The following is an 8,221-nucleotide window of genomic DNA, read 5'->3' on the forward strand; positions in this document are numbered from 1 at the left end:
GTGTAGTTTGTTTGTCGTGTGTAGTTAGTTTGTCGTGTAGTTTGTTTGTCGTGTGTAGTTTGTTCGTCGTGTGTAGTTTGTCGTGTGTAGTTAGTTTGTCGTGTAGTTTGTTTGTCGTGTGTAGTTAGTTTGTCGTGTAGTTTGTTTGTCGTGTGTAGTTTGTTTGTCGTGTGTAGTTTGTTTGTCGTGTGTAGTTTGTTTGTCGTGTGTAGTTTGTCGTGTGTAGTTTGTTTGTCGTGTGTAGTTGTTTGTCGTGTGTAGTTGTTTGTCGTGCGTAGTTGTTTGTCGTGTGTAGTTGTTTGTCGTGTGTAGTTGTTTGTCGTGTGTAGTTTGTTTGTCGTGTGTAGTTTGTCGTGTGTAGTTTGTTTGTCGTGTGTAGTTTGTTTGTCGTGTGTAGTTAGTTTGTCGTGTAGTTTGTTTGTCGTGTGTAGTTAGTTTGTCGTGTAGTTTGTTTGTCGTGTGTAGTTTGTTTGTCGTGTGTAGTTTGTTTGTCGTGTGTAGTTTGTTTGTCGTGTGTAGTTTGTCGTGTGTAGTTTGTTTGTCGTGTGTAGTTGTTTGTCGTGTGTAGTTGTTTGTCGTGCATAGTTGTTTGTCGTGTGTAGTTGTTTGTCGTGTGTAGTTTGTTTGTCGTGTGTAGTTTGTTTGTCGTGTGTAGTTTGTTTGTCGTGTGTAGTTGTTTGTCGTGCGTAGTTGTTTGTCGTGTGTAGTTTGTTTGTCGTGTGTAGTTGTTTGTCGTGTGTAGTTGTTTGTCGTGTGTAGTTGTTTGTCGTGCGTAGTTGTTTGTCGTGTGTAGTTTGTTTGTCGTGTGTAGTTTGTCGTGTGTAGTTTGTTTGTCGTGTGTAGTTTGTCGTGTGTAGTTTGTTTGTCGTGTGTAGTTTGTTTGTCGTGTGTTTGTAGTTTGTTTGTCGTGTGTAGTTTGTTTGTCGTGTGTAGTTTGTTTGTCGTGCGTAGTTGTTTGTCGTGTGTAGTTTGTTTGTCGTGTGTAGTTGTTTGTCGTGTGTAGTTGTTTGTCGTGCGTAGTTGTTTGTCGTGCGTAGTTGTTTGTCGTGCGTAGTTGTTTGTCGTGTGTAGTTGTTTGTCGTGTGTAGTTGTTTGTCGTGCGTAGTTGTTTGTCGTGTGTAGTTTGTTTGTCGTGTGTAGTTTGTCGTGTGTAGTTTGTTTGTCGTGTGTAGTTTGTCGTGTGTAGTTTGTTTGTCGTGTGTAGTTTGTTTGTCGTGTGTTTGTAGTTTGTTTGTCGTGTGTAGTTTGTTTGTCGTGTGTAGTTTGTTTGTCGTTTGTTTGAAGTTTGTTTGTCGTGTGTAGTTTGTTTGTCGTGTGTAGTTTGTTTGTCGTGTGTTTGTAGTTTGTTTGTTGTGTGTAGTTTGTCGTGTGTAGTTAGTTTGTCGTGTGTAGTTTGTCGTGTGTAGTTTGTCGTGTAGTTAGTTTGTCGTGTGTAGTTAGTTTGTCGTGTAGTTTGTTTGTCGTGTGTAGTTTGTTTGTCGTGTAGTTTGTTTGTCGTGTGTAGTTTGTTTGTCGTGTGTAGTTTGTCGTGTGTAGTTAGTTTGTCGTGTAGTTTGTTTGTCGTGTGTAGTTTGTTTGTCGTGTGTAGTTTGTTTGTCTTGTGTAGTTTGTTTGTCGTGTGTAGTTTGTCGTGTGTAGTTTGTTTGTCGTGTGTAGTTGTTTGTCGTGTGTAGTTGTTTGTCGTGTGTAGTTGTTTGTCGTGTGTAGTTTGTCGTGTGTAGTTTGTCGTGTGTAGTTTGTTTGTCGTGTGTAGTTTGTCGTGTGTAGTTTGTTTGTCGTGTGTAGTTTGTCGTGTGTAGTTGTTTGTCGTGTGTAGTTTGTCGTGTGTAGTTGTTTGTCGTGTGTAGTTTGTTTGTCGTGTGTAGTTTGTCGTGTGTAGTTGTTTGTCGTGTGTAGTTTGTCGTGTGTAGTTGTTTGTCGTGTGTAGTTTGTTTGTCGTGTGTAGTTTGTTTGTCGTGTGTAGTTGTTTGTCGTGTGTAGTTTGTTTGTCGTGTGTAGTTTGTCGTGTGTAGTTTGTTTGTCGTGTGTAGTTTGTCGTGTGTAGTTTGTTTGTCGTGTGTAGTTTGTCGTGTGTAGTTTGTTTGTCGTGTGTAGTTTGTTTGTCGTGTGTAGTTGTTTGTCGTGTGTAGTTGTTTGTCGTGTGTAGTTGTTTGTCGTGTGTAGTTGTTTGTCGTGTGTAGTTTGTTTGTCGTGTGTTTGTAGTTTGTTTGTCGTGTGTAGTTTGTTTGTCGTGTGTAGTTTGTTTGTCATGTGAAGTTTGTTTGTCGTGTGAAGTTTGTTTGTCGTGTGTAGTTTGTTTGTCGTGTGTTTGTAGTTTGTTTGTTGTGTGTAGTTTGTTTGTCGTGTGTAGTTTGTCGTGTGTAGTTTGTCGTGTGTAGTTAGTTTGTCGTGTAGTTTGTTTGTCGTGTGTAGTTTGTCGTGTGTAGTTAGTTTGTCGTGTAGTTAGTTTGTCGTGTGTAGTTAGTTTGTCGTGTAGTTTGTTTGTCGTGTGTAGTTTGTTTGTCGTGTGTAGTTTGTCGTGTGTAGTTAGTTTGTCGTGTAGTTAGTTTGTCGTGTGTAGTTAGTTTGTCGTGTAGTTTGTTTGTTGTGTGTAGTTAGTTTGTCGTGTAGTTTGTTTGTCGTGTGTAGTTTGTTTGTCGTGTGTAGTTTGTCGTGTGTAGTTAGTTTGTCGTGTAGTTTGTTTGTCGTGTGTAGTTTGTTTGTCGTGTGTAGTTTGTTTGTCGTGTGTAGTTTGTTTGTCGTGTGTAGTTTGTTTGTCGTGTGTAGTTTGTCGTGTGTAGTTTGTTTGTCGTGTGTAGTTGTTTGTCGTGTGTAGTTGTTTGTCGTGTGTAGTTGTTTGTCGTGTGTAGTTGTTTGTCGTGTGTAGTTGTTTGTCGTGTGTAGTTGTTTGTCGTGTGTAGTTTGTCGTGTGTAGTTTGTCGTGTGTAGTTTGTTTGTCGTGTGTAGTTTGTCGTGTGTAGTTTGTTTGTCGTGTGTAGTTTGTCGTGTGTAGTTGTTTGTCGTGTGTAGTTTGTCGTGTGTAGTTGTTTGTCGTGTGTAGTTTGTTTGTCGTGTGTAGTTTGTCGTGTGTAGTTGTTTGTCGTGTGTAGTTTGTCGTGTGTAGTTGTTTGTCGTGTGTAGTCTGTTTGTCGTGTGTAGTTTGTTTGTCGTGTGTAGTTGTTTGTCGTGTGTAGTTGTTTGTCGTGTGTAGTTTGTTTGTCGTGTGTAGTTTGTCGTGTGTAGTTTGTTTGTCGTGTGTAGTTTGTTTGTCGTGTGTAGTTTGTTGTGTGTAGTTTGTTTGTCGTGTGTAGTTTGTCGTGTGTAGTTTGTTTGTCGTGTGTAGTTTGTTTGTCGTGTGTAGTTGTTTGTCGTGTGTAGTTTGTTTGTCGTGTGTAGTTGTTTGTCGTGTGTAGTTGTTTGTCGTGTGTAGTTGTTTGTCGTGTGTAGTTTGTTTGTCGTGTGTAGTTTGTCGTGTGTAGTTTGTTTGTCGTGTGTAGTTTGTTTGTCGTGTGTAGTTTGTTTGTCGTGTGTAGTTTGTTTGTCGTGTGTAGTTTGTTTGTTGTGTGTAGTTTATTTGTCGTGTGTAGTTTGTCGTGTGTAGTTTGTCGTGTGTAGTTTGTCGTGTGTAGTTTGTTTGTCGTGTGTAGTTTGTTTGTCGTGTGTAGTTTGTCGTGTGTAGTTTGTTTGTCGTGTGTAGTTTGTTTGTCGTGTGTAGTTTGTTTGTCGTGTGTAGTTTGTTTGTCGTGTGTAGTTTGTTTGTTGTGTGTAGTTTATTTGTCGTGTGTAGTTTGTCGTGTGTAGTTTGTCGTGTGTAGTTTGTCGTGTGTAGTTTGTTTGTCGTGTGTAGTTTGCCGTGTGTAGTTTGTCGTGTGTAGTTTGTCGTGTGTAGTTTGTCGTGTGTAGTTTGTCGTGTGTAGTTTGTCGTGTGTAGTTTGTTTGTTGTGTGTAGTTTGTCGTGTGTAGTTTGTCGTGTGTAGTTTGTCGTGTGTAGTTTGTCGTGTGTAGTTTGTTGTGTGTAGTTTGTCGTGTGTAGTTTGTCGTGTGTAGTTGTTTGTCGTGTGTAGTTTGTTTGTCGTGTGTAGTTTGTTTGTTGTGTGTAGTTTGTTTGTTGTGTGTAGTTTGTTTGTCGTGTGTAGTTTGTCGTGTGTAGTTTGTTGTGTGTAGTTTGTCGTGTGTAGTTTGTCGTGTGTAGTTTGTTTGTCGTGTGTAGTTTGTTTGTCGTGTGTAGTTTGTTGTGTGTAGTTTGTTTGTCGTGTGTAGTTTGTCGTGTGTAGTTTGTTTGTCGTGTGTAGTTTGTTTGTCGTGTGTAGTTGTTTGTCGTGTGTAGTTTGTTTGTCGTGTGTAGTTGTTTGTCGTGTGTAGTTGTTTGTCGTGTGTAGTTTGTTTGTCGTGTGTAGTTTGTCGTGTGTAGTTTGTTTGTCGTGTGTAGTTTGTTTGTCGTGTGTAGTTTGTTTGTCGTGTGTAGTTTGTTTGTTGTGTGTAGTTTGTCGTGTGTAGTTTGTTTGTCGTGTGTAGTTTGTTTGTCGTGTGTAGTTTGTTTGTCGTGTGTAGTTTGTTTGTCGTGTGTAGTTTGTTTGTTGTGTGTAGTTTGTTTGTTGTGTGTAGTTTGTTTGTCGTGTGTAGTTTGTCGTGTGTAGTTTGTCGTGTGTAGTTTGTCGTGTGTAGTTTGTCGTGTGTAGTTTGTCGTGTGTAGTTTGTCGTGTGTAGTTGTTTGTCGTGTGTAGTTTGTTTGTCGTGTGTAGTTTGTTTGTTGTGTGTAGTTTGTTTGTCGTGTGTAGTTTGTTTGTCTTGTGTAGTTTGTCGTGTGTAGTTTGTTGTGTGTAGTTTGTCGTGTGTAGTTTGTCGTGTGTAGTTTGTTTGTCGTGTGTAGTTTGTCGTGTGTAGTTTGTTGTGTGTAGTTTGTCGTGTGTAGTTTGTCGTGTGTAGTTTGTTTGTCGTGTGCGGCTGACAGACTTTCTAAATGTGCAAATAAATCCTTCAGAATGTTCATGATCCTGAAATGGAGGCGAAGTTAATTAACCACGATGTATGTTCTTCTATGAACAAAGGACTTTGTGTGTTTTAACCAAAATTGGCAACATTTTTTAATTTCTTGGATCAAATGTCAAGTTAGTTTTGCTTTTCTATAACAAAGGCCAGAAACATTTCTATCCAATTGTATTTGAGCTTTACAAAAAGTATAATCTGTGGTGAAACATTAAAGGATTCCAGATTCCTGTTGTATGAAATATTATGAGGACTTTTTCTCATCCAAAATATATAATTTTTTTCCCAATTTGGTTTCAAACGATAACACATTATTGTTTAAAACCAATCGTATAATCACATTATTATTATTATTACGTAGTAAGAATGATATAGAAATGTAGACATATGTTAAATAAAATAGTCTATGTATTATGTACTCATAGTAATTCCCGACATAACCTTTCGTTTTGAGGAACACATTTAAAAGCAATTACGTTTTCTAGTTACAATAAACCAAACCATCCACTATTTATAAATCTTCAAACATTGAAACTTGATGATGTAGTCGAGCTTTATGCGCTGAACATCCTGACAAAGTCCAGACACAAGACTAAACCTTCCAGTAAAACATGATTATTTATTATTATTATTCAGGATTTTACCAAACATTTTTCTTGTTTTTCTCCAATTTAGACATTTTTGTGACGTTTATCATCAGTCACTTCCTGCTTTGAGCACCCTGAGCACAAATGAGGTAATTACACAACTGTTACTTAGCAACCAGACTGTAAACAAGAGCCATTGAAATAAGATAAGCCTTTATTGTCCACATATGGGGAAATTTCATTGTTGCAACGCAGGTAGATACAGAGGAAAAGGACAAATCAAATCAATTTATTTTTGCAAGGCCCAAAATCACAACAACAGTTGCCTCTGAGGGCCACAGGGAGAAATGAATCAACAACGTCTGTGGTGGCGATGGAGTCAGACAATGTCTTTGGTGGCGAGGGACGATGTCCCAGGGTCCTCTGTCCTTAGACTCTCCTTCTCGGCCAGGAAAAACTACAAAAAAAACCTCTTTGGGAAAAAAGCGTAGAAATATATAAATATATAAGTGATCTGTTCTTCTGGATCTACCTCTGTATCTACCTGCGTTGCACCAATGAAATTTCCCCATGTGGGACAATAAAGGAATATCTTATCTTAAACCTGGAGGAGTTCCAGTGAACGGAGAGATCCGACTCTCACAGACGGACACAAGGAGACTGGAGCTGGACCCACTCTTCAGGCAGATGAGGGACCGTCCACACAGGGCAGGGACCACTTCACCAGGGGAGGGACATCTGGGTCCACAGGTCCTCAGAGTGAGAGAAAGAAAAAGAAGGCGGTGAACAGTTTGCAAGTGGAATTGAAAAATATATATTTTTTGATAGAATAAGTCAGAAGAAGAGGATAGTGCTCAAGCTGCCATACTTCCCCCAGCACAGTTACTCCTAGGGCAGCGTAGCTGAAGCTGTGGGTTTATCTTTCTGTTCCTAACTACTCTGACCATAAGCGATTTCGAAGAGGAACGTTTTAAGCCTGGACTTAAATGAAGAGACTGTGTCAGCATATTTAACATGGGTCGGGAGCTGATTCCATAACACAGGAGCTTGGTAGCTAAACGCTCTACCTCCTACAGTACTTTTAGAGACTCTTGGCACCACCAGTAGTCCAGCATTCTGAGAGCGAAGAGCTCTGTTTGGATGATATGGTTCTATAGCATCTTTGAGGTAGGATGGGGCCATGTCATTTATGGCTTTGTAGGTCAAGAGTAGAATTTTGAATTTGATTCTGGACTCGACGGGGAGCCAGTGAAGAGACTTCAGCACCGGCGTAATGTGCTCTCTTCTTTTTGTTCCTGTTAGTAATCTTGCTGCTGCATTTTGAACCAGTTGAAAGCTTTTTATGGAGCTTTTAGGACACGCTGCGAGCAGGGAGTTACAGTAGTCTAATCTAGTCGTTACAAATGCATGGATAAGTTTTTCGGCATCACTTTTAGGCAGGATTCTTCTGATTTTGGCGATGTTGCGCAAATGGAAATAGGCTGTTTTACAAGCTTGATTTATATGAGCTTTAAATGAGAGCTCCTGGTCAAATAAGACTCCGAGGTTTCTTACAGTAGAACTGGAGGCTACACTGACATTGTCCAGTGTGACTATCTGCTCAGATAGAGCGTCTCGTAGATGCTTAGGGCCAAGCACAATGACCTCGGTTTTTTCAGGGTTAAGAAGCAGGTAGTTTAGTGTCATCCAGGTTTTTATCTCCGATTATCTCAGATCACTTATAGGAAGTTTAAAAAACACTCTCAATAGATAAACTCTTATAAACAAAAACTCTTATAAACAAAAACTCCTATAGACAAAAACCTCTCATTTCCTAATAAGGAATGGAGGGGGAAATAAATGAAGATAAAAATAAAATATAAAATAAAATAAAAACAGCTAGCGTAAGACAAGATAATACTAGTAATAATAATAACAATAATGGTAAAATAAACACTCAATTTTCATCAGTTATATGCACATGAATGTGACGGTATTGCACATGGTTGAGTCAGTATGACACATGTTCAGGACTAACAGTGTTTGTTATAAACACTGCCCTGAAACAAGACCTGTGAAACGTCTCCTTCACACAGCGAGGGTGGATCAGTCACTGAAGCTGCTCTCCAGAGTGGACAGAGTGTCCTGCAGGGGACAGAGTGTCCTGCAGGGGGCGACACTCATGGTCCTCCTCACAGCCTCTTCCTCTCCCTCTCTGTGATGCTGCTGCTCCAGCAGACCACACTGTTGATGCGCCAAAGACCTCAACAGCTTCAGGCCAGTGGCTCTCACGTCCCACCTGATGAAGACACTGGAGCTGGTCCTGGACCACCTCCGCTCCACCGTGAAGACCTTCTCTGACTCCGTGGTGGCATCAGCTCCTGTAGGTGTGGTCTGCTATAATTTTACAAATAATTACACATGACGACACCTTTATTTTGGTGTCAGTTGTAAAGTTTCACTGCATTTTTGGTGGACTGGCGCTTTTTGATGACATCACAGAGGGATTCCGTTGTAGAACTCGACACTATTTCTTTTGTCACGTTTTCTTCACAAACTGCCACTTTACTGTTAAAAACTATGATAAATATTTAACTCACCAAACATGGACTTTAAGCTGAAAAACAATCTTCTGTCAAACTCAAAATCAGAGGGTATAATATAAACTTAGAGCGACAGAGGTGTTTATA

This window comes from Eucyclogobius newberryi, unplaced genomic scaffold (assembly GCF_026437365.1).
Source record: "Eucyclogobius newberryi isolate DKJ021-1_F unplaced genomic scaffold, fEucNew1.0.hap1 SCAF_2, whole genome shotgun sequence".
NCBI lineage: Eukaryota > Metazoa > Chordata > Actinopteri > Gobiiformes > Gobiidae > Eucyclogobius > Eucyclogobius newberryi.